Source organism: Martes martes (genome assembly GCF_963455335.1).
Source record: "Martes martes genome assembly, chromosome: 5".
In the NCBI taxonomy this organism is placed as follows: domain Eukaryota; kingdom Metazoa; phylum Chordata; class Mammalia; order Carnivora; family Mustelidae; genus Martes; species Martes martes.
The window spans coordinates 56,115,249-56,136,095 of NC_137892.1; positions in this window are offsets into that span (position 1 = coordinate 56,115,249).

Here is a 20,847-nt window from a genome sequence, read left to right on the forward strand (position 1 = left end):
AGAACGTGGGCTTTGGAAACATACAGATGTAGATTTGAATCCTGACTCCAATGTTGATCTATGTGAACTTGTACTCTGATACAATCTCTTCACTTATTAGCTGGGGAGGGCAGCATTTAGTTCTGGCCTTTGTTTTCAGAATTAAATGGGCTTAGTATCAACTCTCTACCACAGTGCTGGCCGGAGGAAATGTTGGTTTCAAGTATCAATCCCAGTGTTAGTAAGAGGAAGCCCACATAAATGGTAGCTGCCAATTTTCACAATACACATTATTATCCAGTTAAATTACTGCTGTGTGCATATCATGTTTCTCTAACTGGCATGTTATTACTTCAAGGATAGAGACTCTATCTTTAGTGTATCTGCTCAGGTCTATGATTTTTTGATAGCGGAAAGAATATGAAAACTATTTTCAGGGGCACCTGGGTGACTGAGTCATTTAAGCATCTGCCTTTGGCTCAGGCCGTGATCCCAGGGTCCTGAGATTGAGCCCTGCATGGGAGCTACCTGCTTCTCTGTCTCCCCTTCTCCCCTTTTTGTGCTCTCTGTCTCTCCTTCTCATGCTCTCCCTCTCTGTGTCAAATAAGTAAATAAAATCTTAAACAAAACAAAACAAAATAAAACCAAAACTGTTTTCATATGGTCTAGTATTTTCCCCTATGGATATAAGTAAATAGCATACATTTTCAGCATATCTCTTCATCTGTCAAATAGAAACAATAGTATCTTGTGGTCTATGTTAAAAGAATTAAAAATACTATATTCACAAACAGGCTTTAAAATTCTGTATTTGTAGGGGCTCCTAGGTGGTTTGGCCGGTTAAACGTCTGCCTTCAGCTTGGGTCATCATCCCGGGATCAAGCCCTGCATCAGGCTCCTGCTCAGCGTGAAGCCTGCTTCTCCCTCTCCCTCTGCTTGCTGCTCTGCCCACTTGTCTCTCTGTCAAATAAATAAATAAAATCTTCAAAAAATAAAATGATATATTTGTATGCAATTTAAAGGATTATTGTGATAGTTAATGATGAATATTTTAATAATAAGAGAAATATTTTAAGAATATTGAATGAAAGGGAGGAACCCAATCTTTAAGATCATATTGGTACTTTAAGGGTCAAACAAATGACACACAGGGAAAATATCAGGGCCTGTTTTTAGCTAGCTGAGGTTCACTTAACATAGTAGCTACAGGGGCACCTGGGTGGTTCAGTGGGTTAAAGCCTCTGCCTTCGGCTCAGGTCATGATCCCAGGGTCCTGGGATCGAGCCCCACATCGGGCTCTCTGCTCAGCAGAGAGCCTGCTTCCTCCTCTCTCTGCCTGACTCTCTGCCTACTTGTGATCTCTGTCTGTCAAATAAATAAAATCTTTAAAACAACAACAACAAGCAAACATGGTAGCTACATGCAAATAATTCATGAATGTAGGAATTTCAAAGACTGTAATTCATTTGAAGTAACAAAGCAATGTGCATATATATATGTGTATATATATATATATATATATATATAGTGTATATCAAACCTCTATATAGAGTACATAATAGATCGATTCTCTACAGAACTTCTTCCTTTAATTCTAATATAACGATTAATGCCCCCCTCTTTTAGAATGATCCTTTACTGTTATATGTTAAAAATTTTTGCAGAAATGATGAATACCTCATTGGTTTATAATTCTTAAAGTGGACGAAGGTAAAATTTTAACACTCCTGGATAGGATGATAAAGCTTAAGACAATAAGAAAAAATGATACGGCCTTTCCACAAATATTTTTTGATCTCTTAGGTACTAGGAATTCAGTGGCAAGCACCACAGGAGTTCTTAACCTCACAACATTATTCTCCTAGTCAGGGAAGTACAAAAGAAACAATTCAATCAACAAATACATAATACTATGTTAAATGAAGTAAGGGAGCCTGCCATGTGAGACCTGGGGAAAGAGCACTGAAGGGGAAGGGGTCAGACATTTCAAAGTCATGAAGTGATATTTTCGCCTTTTTTTTTTTTTTTAAGAACGTGTAATACTCATTCAATTCTCTTTCCTCAAAAAGCATTCCTTATCTGTTTCCTACACTGAACCTGACTGCTTCACTAGAAGAGCGGTGAGAAAAGATTTGGTTCAGAATTTATTTTGAGAGTTGGGCCAAAAGTCAGCTAGGTTGTATCTGGGGTGTGAGAGAAAGCAAAAAGCTAAGGATTACCAGTGGGTTTTCAGTCCTAGCAACTGGGTGAATGGCAACATCATTTACTGGATACTGACACGAAGTAGGAAGGTTCTTGTTAAGTTTAAGATGCTTCTTGAATCCAAATAGAGATGCGGAGCGTGCAGCGAGCATAGGAGTCTGGATTCACTAATGATTTTTGGAGCCTTTTAAATCTCTAATCTTTAAAAAATAGTAACTTAATACAGAGACTTTCATTGCTGCGATCTGATTTTCAGTAAGATTTTCTGGACGATGCCTACTGCCAATTTAGCAACAAGAAGAAAAAGAGTCAGGGAATGAATTACTGAAGACAATAGTTTTAAAGAATTGTGCCTAAAGAAGCATGGCTGGAAATATACTCAAAGCTTTTAGCAAACATTTTTTAGAAATAATTTACTGAAGTGGATCCAATCCTGCATTTATATTGTACCTGCCTTTAAAAGTAAATTGCAGAATATCCCATTAGATTTTAAACTACCTCACCTTCTCTAATTTCTTGAATTTTTGTAATGCAGTAACTAGTGCTCAAGAAGAAATAGAATCACCAGTGTATCAGTCACGGTTTGGCCGAAGACAATAAAAACCACTTTATTTAGTTAAGCAAAAAGAGACTTAATATAGGGAACTGGATACTTACACAAAATTATTGAAAGGGCTGGAGATACAAGCCCTAGGCTAAGCTTATAGGAATTATTCCCAGAAGAGCGTTGCAATAAAAAAAAAAAAATTATAGTATTTCCTATGGTACAGGAATTATTTTATATTTTTACATATATTAACTACTTCAGTCTTCACTAGGCATTTTTACCTAGTAACTTGTTCAGTATCACACAACTAGTAAATGAATCTAGGCACTGTGGCTCCTAAATCCATGTCCCTAACCACTGTACTCTATTTCCTCTTTAGGCACTGAGCTAGTATAGATAAGTGGTTATCTCTGTCTGCCAAGATCAAGAACTTAAGGAATTAGGAAGTAGCTTCTCAAACAGCTAGGTCTAGGACCACACCATTTCAATCCCATCCATGACAGCAAGACAAATACCCTGTGACTTGTAAAATCAGGGTCCAAACACTGGCATTTCTGATTTTGTAACCAGTAGAAACACAGAGGTAGGACCTGATCGTTCTTCATTTCAATTACTGTAGGAGTATTTCAAGTATTTCAAGTATTGTAGGAGCTCTATGTAATTTATTTTTTCCCCCTGGTAGGCTTGAATTGGATGTAATTCCAATGCACTTGTTTGGCTCACTTAAGGTACATTTGGTAATAACTGTTGGTAAAACAAAATTAAGACATTGGCATTGAAGAAACTTAGCAATGAGGATAGGAAGAAAATGCAACTCTTCAGGCAGAAGAGAGAAGAAATATTAAAAAATGAAGAAACGTCACTTTAAGAAAAACATACTCTCGGTATTTGGTTTCTAACAGCAAAAGCCATAAAGGAAGATATTTTCTTTTGAAATTATATTGCTAATTAGTCCAGAAAAATCTTAGAAGCTTGACTTCAGCCTGACTGCTGTAGTGACTATTTGGAATGCTGAACAGAATTTTCATGGTTTACCCATTTCAGAGCAAAGATGTGCTCTCAAGAACATGAGCTAATACTCCAGTTGCAATAATTCCTAATTCAAAATTAGGACTAACTATTTTTTATATTTCCATTGCTGGGAAGAAGGCAAATCAGTATGAATATTGATAAGTTTGTTAGGCCTCAATATTCTCTGAATTAGTATTATTTGGACTCTGGAACTGTTACTCTAATACATGCACGCTGACATCTGATAAGTGAACTTAATATTCACAAAGCCAAATTTTGACTCATTGTTGTGGAAAAGGGTATTAGTATTACATGGATGTCAGTTTTCTGATATTTATATTCATTTAAAAATAAAAATAAAGCGTAACAGATGTGTTAGAGACTGAAACAGATAATGGTGTGCATCAAACTATAGGGAATATCATCAATACAGTATTAATCTTATTTAGTTATTTATACTGGTAGATTCTGTCATCAGTTGGGTCTTAATCAAGGAATTAATATTGCCCTCACGATTTCATACAGGTGCTTGGAGTCTAGGAAAGCCTGAACTAAGAAATCTGAATAATGTGAAAGTACTGTGGCAGCTAATTCAATTCTGAAGTCCTTAAGCTGTTCATTTATGCTGTCACCAGAAACCAAAATGTTTAATGTATCACTTATTATGGAAAAGAAATTTCCCACTCTGTGGAACTGTAGCATGGATAGTACCAAATTATTTCAAAGGACAAAAAATAGATTCTGGGTAAGTTATAGTGAGTGAAACCATTTCTCTCTCTCTCTTTAACTTAAAGGAGAAAGCATGATAATGGGCTCAAAATGAGGGGATTGACACATTCAGTCTCTTGGACAAAAATCAGTAGTTTCATTTCTATCCCCTTGTTCTAGATCAGAAAGGAATTTGCCATGCACCCATGGATATAGATGAGAAAGAACTCTTGGCTGGGAAATCCTAGTTGTTTGTCAGATTTTTGAATATTTCTCATGTTAACATGAGAGGGATTTATCATTTATCAATCCTGATTGCACAAGGATTATAGTGGAACTGTTTACTGTCTATGATGTTTCTAATTTAAGGTTAGATTGCAGTGTGAAGTCTATTAGCCCAGCGTAGGCCTTTCCATATTAAATGAGGTAACAGATCATTGTGAACTCTTTTTGTTTGAATTTAAACCTATGACTTTATTATCTTAAACCCTTCTAAAATTATAATTAAACAGTCATTAAGCTACCTTCTTTTGCTGAGAATGACATAATTTCAGGGCAAGTGTTTATCAATTTAAGACTACTAATTGATTTGTTATAAATGAATATACACTTTACCTTCCTTAACAAACCACCAAGCAAATAACACAAAGAATAAAACTGCAATGAGTTTGTTAAATTGTGGAAAAATTACCTGAAAATGGTCTGGACACCTCCCTTCTCTTATCCCTCTAGAAATTATTTGCCACAGAGCAGAAAAAATGAACTTATAAGAACATAACCACTATCAAATCATTTTTCACTTAATATCCTTCAAAAGTGTCTCGTTGCATTTAGAATAAAATTCAGTTTCCTTACCAGGTACTGAAGTTAGGTAGTACCTTTATGATCTCAGTTTAGCTTTTCAGCTCTGTCAGCAGTGTTCCATTTGTTCAAAATTCTCTAACAACACTGTCTTCCTTCTATCCTTAGAACATGTGACTCTCTCTGCCCCAGGACCTTTGCACATGCCATCCCAGCTACTTTTTTCCCCCTCCTCACATGCTTAGGTCTTTCTCATCCTTCAGGTCTCAAATGAAGAGTCACCTCCTTTAATGAGATCCACCTGTCTTTGCATCTTTTTTTGTTTGTTTACTTTATGCCATTATCACAATTTTTAAGTATTTTATTTAATTGTCTGATGATTTTTTTAAAAGATTTTATTTATTATTTATTTGTCAGAGAGAGAGAGAGAGAGAGAGAGAGTGAGCACAGGCAGACAGTGGCAGAGGGAGAAGCAGGCTCCCTGTAGAGCAAGGAGCCCGATGTGGGACTCGATCCCAGGACACTGGGATCATGACCTGAGCCGAAGGCAGCCGCTTAACCAACTGAGCCACCCAGGCGTCCCTAATTGTCTGATGATTTTTAAGTTATCTGTTCTACTCATCCATAAAGCAGAAGCATCAAGAATTCGGGACGAAAACTGCCAATCTTGTTCACTGGGAACAATGCCTGGTACACAACAGTCACCAAATAGAACCAGGTTTGTCCTACTCAGTCCTATACTTGTTACACTATTTTCCATCATTGTAAGTAATTCTTCCTGCAGGGATCCAGTTTGGAAACTTTGGTAGTGCTCTTGTTGGTCGGCTATCATAAATGAAATGACAATCTACTTGAATGGTTTCCAGCATGGGTTTATAGCAAGATTCACAGGGATCGGTTAGTAGAATATGTGTGACTGCAGAGGGCAGTGCTGTCTAAAGTGCTGCGTGGCCGCCTCCTGACTGCAAACCAACACGGTTTTAGTTCACATTCAGTGTCCTTTGATGGATGCTCTAAGAGTCTTTCATTACTGTTTTAGCGATGTGTTATGCAATTACACTTTGGAAATGACATTTCTTATAAGAAATATCAGAGTTTTAGCCATGGATGCATCAGAGTGTTTCTTAAATTAACTGAATAGCCCTTTGGAAATTATTTTTTGAAAAATCGTAGATACTTTCATTTGGTTCTAACTTCTGACTTTACTTTCTTTAATCTCTTCTTTAAAAAATGCTTTTGGGATTTAATCAGATTTAGCAGTAAGTAATGCAACTTCCAAGCAGTCTCACTAATTTTTAGAGGGTTAAAATAGATTTCAAGTCTAAAAGTGCTTTTTCTCATGCTCTTGCCTATACGTTTCCTGGCTTCTCGTCTTTCTCATCCCATCCACAGTGTACACTCTGCCAGATGAATCTCCAAAGCATATCTCTGACACTGTCACTCTTTCCTGAACAATATTTAAAGGTGCCTGACTGCCTAGTTAGTATTACTTAGTCTTTAAGACCTTCCACATGTTGCCAGAAATCACCCATCCAATCGTATTCCAACTGCTTCCCTAGCTATTTGTAAAGTCTCCAGGCATACCCAGCACTGCCCTGCTGCCATGTTTTTGCTTGTGCTCTTTCTTAGCAACTAGCCAAAGCTGCATCAGGAAGGGAGCCTCTAAAAATCTGGCAGAGAACTGAAAGACCGGGGTTTCTGCCATTTCTTGGGTCTCAGATTTACTCTATGAATACTGGAAACATCTGCTTTTACTTTCATGACCTATATTACTGAATAAAGTCCCTGATATAAGGAGAGAGTACTCCTTCTTAGGGTGCTGATCAGAGAAAGGCCTGAGATGCTAAATGTGGGGAAGGTTGGGATTCATTGTTAGGAAAATGGCTTATCTTTGGTACCCTTTTCAATATTTGACCCTCATTATTTGTCACTATTTTCTATTTCTTCCATGCCCTTCACAAGTATATATATGTGTGTGTATGTATATACCGCTATCTATCTATAAATGTCATGAAACTTTGTATGTCACATTTATTCATGTGAGATACTCAGGAGATATTATGTCACCTTTTCAGGGTGTATTATTTTTATTACTGCTCCAGTGAAATGGGGAAAAGCAAACATTTTATTTACAATAAGAGAACTCATAATATTAATTACAAATTGAGAAGTTTTTTTTTTCGTTCTCTCATCCCTTTTCTATCTCCTTCATTCAGACAGAACATATTTTTTCTTTATTGATGAATCACACCATTAAGCAGTCACATATATGAAAGGAAGCGCTGGGTAGTAGAGAAGCATTTCAAATATATTATTTTTGTATATTATCTATCTATCTACCTACAATCTATATTCTAGATAGGCAATGCATTTGTATGACTAAAACATTAATAAAATGTATATAGCAAAATCTTTTTTCTATCTGTAAACTCCATCTACCCACTTTCCACCCCACTACAAATAGGTAACCATGGTTACTGCCTTCTCTACTCTTCCAAAGGATTTTATGCATATACAAGTAAATATAAATATATCTGTATTTTTTCCTCTTTATATATATATGGTACTATACCTGCATTTTTCATTTAACAGTATATCTTGGATATCTTTTCATAGCAGTATGAAAAGCTTTCTCATTCTCTATAGCTGAGCAGTATTCCATAATATGGATATAACATAATTTATTTAACAAGTTCCTACTTACAGGCATTTAGGTGCTTTCAGTCTTTAACTAGAATGAGTAACAAGCAACACTGCAATGAAAAACAATTTTCAAAAATTATTTAATATGTTTGCAGTATATCTGTAGGCTAAATTTTTATTCCTAGCCTATTGTATTAGTTTTCTATCACTGCTATAACAATTACCACATATTTGTCATCTAAAAACCAATTATATCTGCAAGTTCCCTTTGCCTTGTAATATAACATATTTATAGATTCTGGAGATTAGGGCATGAACTTTTTGAACAACTATTCTACCTATCACATTAGCTTAGCCTTTAATGTGTATAGTGTTGGACAGATTTTTAGATTTGTCTGCCAATTTTTTTTCCCCCACAAATTTATTACTCTTTACTTTTGGGTTGGTAGATTTTGAGTCGCTGTTAGACTCACTCAATTATTCTGCTGTTTTATTCCAGAATATTAACGGTCTCATTTTAAAATTTAAGATTTTAATCCACTTAGAAGTTACCTTACCATAAAATGTGATACAAATCCACATTTTCTTTATCCAGATGGCTAGTTAACTGTCCCTATATAGCATTTTCTAATTCAGAGACCCCCATGGCATCCATGAGTGTTTAATGAACCCCCAAAATTTTAACAAACTTTTCCATGTATATGCATTTTATTCAAAGGGATGGGAGAGTTACAAAATATTTTTCTCATTGCAGAAGCAATACCAGGACCAGATTTAGGAACATAGCTTCCTGACTTTGCTTAATGGGAACTGAATCTCTGAGTCTGAGAATTTTCACCTTTAAAATAAGAGAGGTATAATTACATGATTCTTAAAATTCTTTTCAGTTTCAGAAATATGTACTTCACCAAACTAATTGATTTTAGTGTAATTACTTAGGAGTTTAGAAGAGATATTTCCTCAAACCAAATGAATCAAATGCAGAAATGGTATAAAGGATTATGCATACTGGAAAGATTAGAGGGGTGTCCAGGCACAAACCAAATTTTTTATTGTATTAGATTTTAATAATTGAAACATTCCGTTTCAGCCAAAATTTCCAAAAATAGCAAATTGTTCACCTTACAGTTGCTACTGAATCGGCAAAACACACACACACAAAATCCAACCAAAAAACTGCCAAGTATTTATTATTTTTACTTTTGATTGTGAAGCATTTTTAATATGTTGAACATAACATGTTTAATGTTATGCAGTTATCCTGGGCGCACTTTTCAGTTGTTTAACTTGTATCTTGCTCTTTCCTAAGGAAAAGAAGTGTACTGACAGTAGCTGGCAGTCTGACAAGAGAAGGTCACTTTAACAGTTAACCTATTTCAGATTATCCTCCTGGTAGCAAAAGAGATTAAATCCAAGCCATTTGGATAAAACTGAGATGTGTACTATAGCCTAAGGATTCTAGCTGTTTAATTTTAACAGCTTACAGGAGGCGATTTTATAGAATATTTTTATCTTTCTTTACTCTTTTTCTAAAGATTTTTATTTATTTGAGAGAGAGCACAGAGGGAGAGTGAGAGGGAGAAGCAGACTCCCTGCCAAGCAGAGAGCCCAACATGGGACTCGATCCCAGGACCCTGAGATCATGACCTGAGCCGAAGGCAGACACTTAATCAAAAAAGCCATCCAGGCACCCCTATTTTTACCTTTCTTGTCTTCGTAGAGTATTGGATTGAAAGACAACTCAGAAAAGAATAAAAGTTAATGAAGTTTCTGATTTTCAGTATAGTAGTCTACTTAGTGCATTATTAATACTGACAGGGCCTTCAAAATGTGCCAGGTCATACAAACCACCTAAATATTTATTTAAGCCATGAATTAAAAAGTCTATCTTACAAACTGAAAGAAAAATATAATATCTAAAAATACTTTTTATAACAACTATTTCTTTAATTTTCTGTAATTTTACATTAACATGTCATTGTCATGAACGAATTGGTGTTGGGCACTCATAAATTTGTGGAAACCTATAATGGAAAATGAAAATTGTAAATTAAAAAAAATCACCTTCATAATTATTTGAATATGGCTGCTACTGAAAAGGAAGCAGAATAGCATAATCAAGACATAAAGAATGTACTCTGGAGAGGTTTTGATTGTGGATAAGAGAGAGTAAATATCCTCGATCAGGTCTCTCTTACTGAACACAGCTATAAAATCTAGACAGATGCATGATACAGCTATTTGAGGTCCCCGAAGCATAAAATTGAGGTCTTTGTGACATAACATTCAAATGTCCAGAATATAATCTAAAATTACTCATTTTACAAAGGATCAGAAAGTCTCAACTCACATAAGAAAAAAACAAAACAGATGCCTTTGTCTAGAAGACACAGATGTTGGAATTACCTGACAAAGACTTCAAACAACTATTAAATAAATGCATCAATAGGTGATTGTGGAAATATTAAAATAAATAGGAAGATAGAAACTACCAGCAGACCAACAGATGATATAAAGTAAAGCCAAATTCAAGGAACAGCAAAACCGTAGCAAAAAAAAAAAAAAAAAAAAAAAAAAAAAATTATATTCACTAGCACAATGGAGACAACAAGGAAAAAAATCAGTAAACTTGAAAATCGATTACTGTCGTATCCCATTCAGGATTCTATAAAAAAATACCACAGACTGGGTGGTTTAAACAACAGATATTTATTTCTCACAGTTTTGGAGGCCAGAAGGTCCAAGATTAAGGTGCGGGCAGATTTTGTTCTTGGTGTAGGCCTTCTTCCTGGCAGGTACATGATGGGGAGAGGAACTCTGATGTCTGTTCATCTATCATGGGAGTTCACTACATTTTCTCATCTAAACCTATTTACCTTTCAAGGGCCCCATTTCCCAATACAACCACATTGGGAGTTAGGACTTCAACATAGGAATTTTGAGGGGATATAAACATTTAGTCCTTAATATAGCAGTATCTAATCTGAACAATGGAGAGAAAACCTACTGAAAAATCAGCAAAAGCCCAAGAACCAGTGGGACAATCAATGTTTACTAATCATGCCATTAAGAGAGACATGAGAGGAGAATGTGTGCAATGCTGAGGAAACATCTGAAGAAATAATTGCTAAAAACATTCTAAGTTTGGTGAAGGGTATAAACCTACATATTCAAGAAGTTTTACAAACTTCAAACAGAATAAATTCAAGAAACGCTATGATCAAAATGCTTTAAAGTAAACAAAAAAATCTTGAAAGCAAGAGAAAAGCAATGCATCATCTGTAGGGAGACAACAGCTTGAATGACTGATGATTTCCCATCTGAAACCATGAAGACCAGGAGGAAGTGCCACAATATTTATGAAGTGTTAAGGAGTACCTGAGTGTCTTAGTTGGTTAAGCCTTCGACTCCTGATTGTGGCTCAGGTCATGATCTCAGGGTCATGGGATCAAGCCCATGTTGGACTCCCCACTCTGCTTGTCTCCCTCTCCCTCCATCCCCCACACGTCCACTCTTCCTCTATCTCTCTCTCTCCCTGAAATAAATAAATCTTTAAAAAGTGTTGGAAAAAACAACTGTCAACTTGGAATTCTTTAATGGGTGAAAATATCAAGAATGAAGGTGATGCAAAGATATTTACAGATAAAGGAAAACTAAGAGAATTTATTGTTAACTGACCTGCTATTAAAGATTTTTCATGTGAAAGGAAATTCTTAAGACAAAAGGGAAAAGATATCAGAAAGGAACTTGGGATATGAGGAATGAAGGAAGGGCAACAGGAACTGTAACTATGTCAGTAAATATGATAAACTATTGTTCTTCTTTGAGTTCTTTAAAATATATTTGGTGGTTGAAAGCAAAAATCATAATATTATCTGATTTTTAATGTAAGGAGATGTAATACATAGGACAATTACAAAGAGATATATAATATTTAATATATTAATATATAATATAATAAAATATATGTTAATGCATAATAATAATATGAGAGGGCATATATAGTGGTAAGACTTCTACGTTGTACTTAAAGTATTAAGATATCAATTTTAAGTAGACTGTGAGATAAAACAACAGAGAAGGAAGGAACAACAGAGGTCCATAAAACAGTGGGAACAAACTGAAAACATATTACACAATAATCAACCTAGATATAAAAATATCAATAATTATATTAAATGGGACCAATTAAGAGACATAATCAGGTAGGATTAAAAATGACTCAACTGTATGCTATCTACAAGAAAATAACTTCAAATATAATGATGTAGATAGATTAAAAGTAAAAGTGTAGCAAATATATAATACTATGGAAACATTAATCAAAAGAAAATGGTGTGGCCATATTAACATCAGCAAAGTAGACTACAGGGCAAAATAAAATTAAGAAATAATAATAGATATTAAATAATGAAAATGATCTAATTCACCAAGAATTAAAAAAAAAAAAATCCCACCCTGTAACTAATGCTAGATGTTTGAAATACATAAAGCAAAACTGACATTACCAAAAGATGAAACAGACAAATGTACAATCATGGTTGGAGACTGCAATACTGCACTGTCAGGAACAGATAGTAGTAGTATTCAGAATATCATAAAGGATACAGAATAACTGAACAATACCACCAATCAACTTGGATCTATTTACTATATATAGAAGGTTCAATTCCCAAACAACAGAATACATATTCTTTTCAAAGGACATAGGACATTCACCATAATAGCACATATCCTTGGCCATAAAATAAACCTTCACATACTTAAAAGAACTAAAATTATCTAAAGTATACACAGTGATTTATAATGAAATTAAACTAGAAATCAAAAAAAGTAAATAAAAAGTAACAGGAAAATACCCAAAACTTATATTAACAACGCATTTCTTAATAATTCTTTGGTTAAAGGGGAAGTCTCAGAGAAATTAGAATATATTTTAAACTGAACAAAAATGAGAATGTAAGATATCAGAATTTGTGGGATATAGCTAAAGTGGTATTTAGAGAGAAATATACAGCATTAAATGCTTGTATTAGAAATATCTGAATCAGTGATCTAGACTTCTATCTTAAGAAACCAGAAAAAGAGCAAAATAAGACTAGTGAAAACAGAAGAAAATAATAATTAAAAATAAGAGCAGAAAACAATGAAATTGAAAGAAAAATTGAAAAAATCAATGAAACCAAATGCTTGAAAAGATTAATAAAATTTCTAAACCTCTAGCAATACTAGCAAAGTAAAAGAGAATAATACAGATACAAATTAACAATATTAGAAATAAAACAGGAGATGTTAAAAGGATTTATATGCAGGGGCACCTGGGTGGCTCAGTGGGTTAAAGCCTCTGCCTTCAGCTCAGGTCATGATCTCAGGGTCCTGGGATCGAGCCCCACATCGGGCTCTCTGCTCAGCGGGGAGCCTGCTTCCTCCTCTCTCTCTGCCTACTGTGATCTCTGTCTGTCAAACAAATAAATAAAATCTTAAAAAAAAAAAAAGGATTCATATGCAGAGTTTTTATAATATTTTTATAATATTATATTATAATATTATATATAAATTATATATTATAATAACATATACTTATAAATATTATATTTTTATTTAATATTTATATAATATTTATATTATATTATATATATTATAAATATAATATTTTATATTACTATAGTAATTCTCTGCACATAAATTCAGTAGCTTTGACTAAATTAGTTAATTTCTTGAAAATCACAAAGTAACAGAACTCACTCAAGACAAAATAGATAACTTAAACAGTCAAATGACTACTAAATAAACTGAATCTATATTTTAAATCATTCCCTAAAAGAACTCTTCCGTCTCACTCAGCTTAATTGTTGAATTTAGCAAATACCTATAGAGGAAATACAACCAATTCTACAGATAACAGAAGAACAGATAACTCTGTAAATTCCCAACTAATTTTGCATGTCAAGCACAACTCTGATATCAAAATTAGATAAAGAGAATAATGAACAAAACTATTTCTCATGAATATGGATGGAAAAATCCTCAACAGAATATTACCAAATTGAGTCCAACAATAATATGTGAAAGAAATAACACACCAAACTAAATGAGTTTTTTTTCTCAGAAAAGCAGGGCTGGTTAAATATTCAATAATCAAGTAATATAATCTCCCAATTAACAATCTAAAAAAGAAAACCACATGATAATTTTGACAAAATTCAACATTAATTCAGGACGAAAACTATCTGTAATCAAGGAAGAAAAGCAGACTTCATTCATCCTATAGAGTATGTCTACAAAAGTCACAGATGACCTTAGAAAATGGTACAAACTTTGGCTTTTGGGCTAAGACTAAGTAAAGGAGGTACACTTTTGGTATTACCATTATTTTATTTTATTAGAAATTCTAACCAGTGCATGAAGGAAATTAAAAGAATTAAAGTTCATATAGATCAGAAAGAAAGAAAACACAATTATCCTTATTTGCAGATGACATGATCGGCTTCATAGAAAATATCAAGGAATCACTGAAACAAAACAAAACAAAATGTCCTAGAACTAATATGTGAGTTTAGCAACATCACAGAATACAAGGTCAACACACAGAAATCAATTTTATTTCATTATTCTACCAATGGACAATTTAAAACCAAATTCTACTTTATTTTTTTAATTTATTTTTTAAGTTTTTAAAAGATTTTATTTATTTGACAGAGAGAGAGAGATCACAAGTAGGCAGAGAGGCAGGCAGAGAGAGAGGAGGAGCAGGCTCCCCGCTGAGCAGGGAGCCCTATGTGGGGCTCCATCCCAGGACCCTGGGATCATGATCTGAGCCAAAGGCAGACGCTTAACCATCTGAGCCACCCAGGTGCCCTTAAAGCTAAATTTTAAGAAATCTTATTTACAATATCCCCCAAAGGAAATACTTTGATATAAACTTACCAAAATATATACTGAATTTATATGCTATACTGAATTTATATGCTATAAACTACAAAAGGCTGATAAAAGGAATCAAAGAAGTACCCATTGTCTGCATGGATCAGAAGATTCAGATAGTAAAGAGGCTAATTCTACCTGAATTGACCTATAGATTTAACACAGTTCAGTCTCCAGCAGAATGTTTCTTTAGAGATAGACAACAGAATGTTTCCATAGAAATAGACAAGCTGATTTTAAGCTTTATGTGGAAAGGCAAAGGGAATAAAATAGCTGAAACAATTTTGAAAAAGAATAAGGTCAGAAGAATCATAGAATAAAGAACACCATACTGTTTACATTAAGCCACATAGATCTGGGAAAGAACCGAGAAGCCAGAAAGAGACCTACACATATGGCTAATTGATTTTTGGCAAAAGTACAAAAGCAAACCAACAGAGAAAGGCATCTTTTTAAAAAATGGTGTCAGAACAAAAAGACATCCATATGCAAAAAAAAAAAAAAAAAAAGACTTCAATTTAAATCTCACACCATATTCAAAAATTAACTTAAAGTTGATCATAGACCAAATGTAAAACACAACACAATAAAACTCAGAAAAAAAATACTGGAATAATATCTTTGTGACTAGCATTTGGCAAGGAATTTTTTTTTGCATTGGCAAAGATATATACATACAAATACCAATATACAAATATATTAAATATTATTTTATATACTATATATTAAATATTATTGACAATTACTTATTCATAGATAACTTATTGATATATTAATTATTAATCAATATGTAAATCTATTAAATATCACTATATTAAATAGCTTAAATATTAAGATCTAATATGTTAAAATATTAATAGACTTTTGTCTGTGAAAGGCATAGTGAGGAAAATGAAATACAGTTCGTAGACAAGAGTGAAATATTGGTAATCACATATGTGGCAAAGTGTTTAGATTGATAATATATAAAGAATTTCCAAAGTTCAATAATAAAAATACAATTTAGTCTAAAATTTGGTAAAAATTTGAATAGACCCCTTATGAAAAAGGTACGAGTATATAATAATATAAAAACATTGAACATGTTAAGGAACTACAAATTAAAACTAATACAGGAACGCTGCATATGTATTTGAAGGGCTAAAAGAAAAATTACTGAGAATAGGAAGGGTTAATAAGGTTGCAGAACAACTAAAACTCTCACCTACTGCTGGTGAAAATACAGAATAGTTTAGCTTCCCTAGAAAACAGTGTTGCAGTTTTTTTATAAAGTTAAAGTTGTCATATTTCCCAGCAATCTCACTCCTGAATACTTATTCTACAGATGAAAACTTACATTCTCTGCACAACCTTAACGTGAATGTTTGTAGTAGGTGTAATTGTAACTACCAAAAACAACTTAAATGTCTTTCAATCAGTGAATGGATAAACAAATACTACTCAGCAATGAAAAGGAATGAACTACTGATCCATGCACCAACTTGGATGAATGTCAAAAGCATGTATGAATAAAAGCTAGTCTCAAACAATTATATATGGTATAACTACATCTATATAACATCCTTAGGAAAATTTTCACAGTAGCCGAGAATATAGAAACAACTCGAATGTCCATTGACAGATGAATGGACAAAGAAGATATGTTTATATATGTGTATATATATACATATATAAATATGTATATTTATGTGTGTATATATACATATATAAATATGTATATATTATTATATAATATAGATTATATTATAATATATATTACAATATATAATTATATCATATAATATAATAATATTATATTATAATATAATAATAATTATATTATATATAATTATAATAAATATAAATAATAAATAATAAATAATAATAATAAATAAATAATAAATATAATAAATATAATATATTTTATATATAAATAATAATATATAAATAAATATAAATAATATATAAATAAATATAAATAATAAATATAATAATAATATATAATAATATAATATATAATATTATAAATTATAATATATTATATAATATTATATATATTATATAATATAGATTATTATATAATCTATATTATATACACACACATGCATACACAAAATGGAATACTATTCAGCCTTAAAAGAGAAGGAAATCCTGCCATTTGTGACAACATGGGTGAACCTGGAGGATATTATACTAAATGAAATAAGCCAGTCAGAGAAAGACAAATACTATATATCACTTACATGAGGAATTTAAAATAGCCAAGTGCCAAGAATATAATACAAGGGGCCAGGGGATGAGAGAAATGGGAAGTTATTGTTCAATGGCTTTCAGTTATGCTAGACGAATAAGTTGCACAGATCTTCTGTATAATACAGTGCCTACAGTTACAAACATAATATTGTGTACTTCAGAATTTGCTAAGAGGGCAGATTTCATGTTAAGTGTTCTTATCACAATAAGACAAACAAACCAAAAAAACCCCACAAAGGGACAGAGAAAACTTTGGGAGCTGTTAGATATGTCTATTACCTTGACTGAGGTGATGTTACCACGTGTGTTTACATATGTCCAAAATCATCAAACTGTAAACACTAAATATGTGTAATTCTTTGCATAACAATTATACCCCAGTAAAGCTGCTTAAAAAATGTACCAACAATAAGCTAACATTTTAAACAGAAAAAAGAAGATAAAACTATTATGACAAAAATAGATCAGCAGCTGCCCCGAGTAAAGACTGAAGGAGGGAGTAACTACAGAGGGACAGTCTGGGAGATTTGGAGTTTGCATCTTAATTGTGGTGGAGGTTATACAAAATTCATAGAATTATACACCAAAAAAGCAAATTTTACCGCATGGTAAATTAAAAACTGAAATTAGTTTTAGAAAAAGAATGCACTTTTTTTTTCTTAAAGAAAACTGCAGGATCATGAATAATCCCAGAAATATCTCTACAATTAAATGTCTCTAAAATTAAAAGCTAATATATTTGCAGCAAGTAGAGTATGAAGTTTCTCCCTTGGTTTGCATAAACCTGTCCAAGTAAGCATTATTGCATTTTAAAGAGTCACATATTCCTGAAGTTAGATTTGATGTGACTCTTTGAAGTGTACATTTTTATACGACTCCTAGTTTGTGAGGTAGCAGAGGAAGGATGGAAGCTACTTATAAAAATGAATTCTTAAGTTAATGTGTATATAGAATAATACATGCAAAAGAATTCCATGGCTCTCTAAAGACTTCTAAATCTACACACTGAATGCTATATAAATTCTCAAGAGTTCATGTGATGGACCCTGAAATATAACAGATGGGCATCTGTACCACTGAGATGAATTAATGTCTCTCTTTGGATTTGGAGTAAAGCAAAATGTTTTTCTTTAGTCTTGGTATGAAAAGGGAATGAATGGAAACCTCCATTTCTTTTCTTCTCATTCACAGACTCTCCTTATGTTATGCATTTTGTTTTTTTATTAGCTAGGTATTGCCCCTCCAGAGAGGACTAGAAAATCTCACTTTGCTGTCATCCAAATATCTTTTCTGAGACACCGGCTTGCAAGCAAGCACATCCTATCCCCTTCAGGTTATGTAGGCAGAATCCTTGTAAAGGCTGAAATGAAAAATCTTTATATGGTCGTACTTTGTACAAACATTCACCTCCACTGGGGTTTTTGTCTGTTGCTGCATTAGATGAAAATAAACATTTTTTTTTTAAAAGCACTGATTATTTTTCAAGGGTGAGGCATTCTGAACAGATGATAGTTCAATTGAGGTGCATTCAGGACAGTTTTGTGGACAGATCTTTCTTGATGACCCCAGACTGCACACTCTAGAAACATGACAGACTTCAATTGTTTTCTCTTACCCGGAGTGATATTATTTTGACTTTTGGGTAATCATGCATTAATAGCTCAATTTTAACTGCTTTTTCACATCGTAAGTATTTTCCTCTTTCACTTTTCCAGACACTTCTCCTCCTTATTTTAACTGCATCTTTTCTCTCCAAGAAGATGAGATTCGTCTCTAAATTCAGTAGCACTATGTATACCCTAGTTGCTGCGTTGTAAGAAACCAACTTCTACTACCACTTAAAAACTAAGAATATTTTTTTATGTAGTGGCTAAACCCAAAATGAGATAATTAACTTTTTTTTGAAAAGGGATGTTTTATTGAATATGAACACTTAAAAAAATTATTTTTGATCTTTAAAACCCTAAAGCAAAACTGAAATCTTTTTTGAAACTTTAGTAGGAATTTGGCAGGCTTTTCCTCCTCTAACAAGGAGAGCACTAAACTCTTCAGCAGGCATCTCTGTAAGACCACAAATTTGCTGGAAATTTATCAGACTCCTTAAAGAATACTGTCTATGAGGAAAAGGTCTCCATTATTTGAATGTGCTCTGTGGATCTAGCCATCAATTCCATCAATTGTTAGGCTGGTAAGCTTTTCAGAAGGAGGCTCTGAATCAAGTTGGTAAGACTTTAATTTAGTTTTGATTTTTTCCCCTAAAGTTAAATATTTGCTGTCCATTGATCAGTGAGTGACTCTGCAATTTCTTGGTATTACTCTGACTCCTAAGGCAGCCTGTAATTTCCTGTGAAATATAGTTGTCTTGAGGTGGAACTACATATAATAAGCTCAATATGAAAATAGGAATACAGGAGAAGCTACAGGGGTTTTTCCTTTGTAATTTCCCCTTCCTCATGCTCCTTTCCATTCCCAACAAGAATCATTTCTCTGCCTTTTCGGGGACTTTTCTTTTCTACTTCCCGTTTTGCATTATTTTCATTTTATGGGTATAGATCAAAATCATGCTTTGAGTAGCAAAGAGCAGAAGTGCTGTTGTGCTTGAAGCGTATGTTACTGCCAGCATATTGGAGTGGTAAATACAGGAAGAGATTTGAACTCAGTAGACAAATGGGAGTCTAGGAGAACATATGGAAAGAAGAGTGCTATGTATGAATTAAAAAAAGGAAAAAGAGAGAGTGGGGAAATCAATTGTTGGCAAAAATTTTACTATTTGGTAACTCCAATCAATTTAATAAACATGGAAAGGAAAAAAAAAAAAAGCTAGGCATGTGTGCCTACGATGTCCCCTCATATTGAGAACTTAATCACCACAGTTTCCCCTCAAGATGAGGGTCTGTGTGGCACTTAATTAGAATTAGAATGGGATTGTTTATCCACTTACCCTCATAAGCCCGATTACCACATATCAATCCAATAGCAAAATTCTTCTAATAACAAAAACAGATACTAAAGTAGTTCTTCTGAAGTCACATTTTTATAAAAGGGGTGAGAGAAGGCAGCTGGGTGGCTCAGTTGGTTGAGTGGCTGCAGTTGGCCCAGGTCACACAATCCCAAGGTCCTGGGATGGAGGCCCACATCCGGCTCCTTACTCAGCAGGAGCCTGCTTCTCCCTCTCCCTCTGCCTGCCTCTCCCTCTGCTTGTTCGTTCTCTCTCTCTCTCTCTTTCTCTCTCTGTTAAATAAATAAATAAATCTTAAAAAAAAATAAAGTGGGGTGAGAGAACATGGACTAGTTTTTGATAAATTGTTTCTTTTGCTTTGTTTGCTTGTTTGCCCCACCTAAAATCTCCTATGATCTGTACTAGGGAGCTTGTCAATATGATTAGTCTTGGTACAGTCTTATTCCAACAATAAAATCCGATGAGTCAGACATATCATTCCTTGCCCATTGGCAGTGAGGGTATTGGCATGTGATTTTAAGTTCCACCAAACAGATGTGCCAACTCAGGACATAGAATGTTGAGCCGTTCAAGCAAATGTCATGCAAGGTCAGAATCCACTTGTTGTAGTCACCACCACGATAAAGACCTACAGCACCCTTTTCCAGAACATCTTCCTGCTAGATAGGATGGTCTCATTTTCTGCTTCTTCACTCTTCAGAATTGTCTTGATGCTTCCCTGTTTTCTAAACTTGGCCCTCCAAGCTCCATCAAGTAAATTTCTTTAAACTCATCCAAAAAATTCACTTTCTTTAAAAAAAAACCCTGAGATTCAGAGTCACATTCTATTATTTGCTATTAA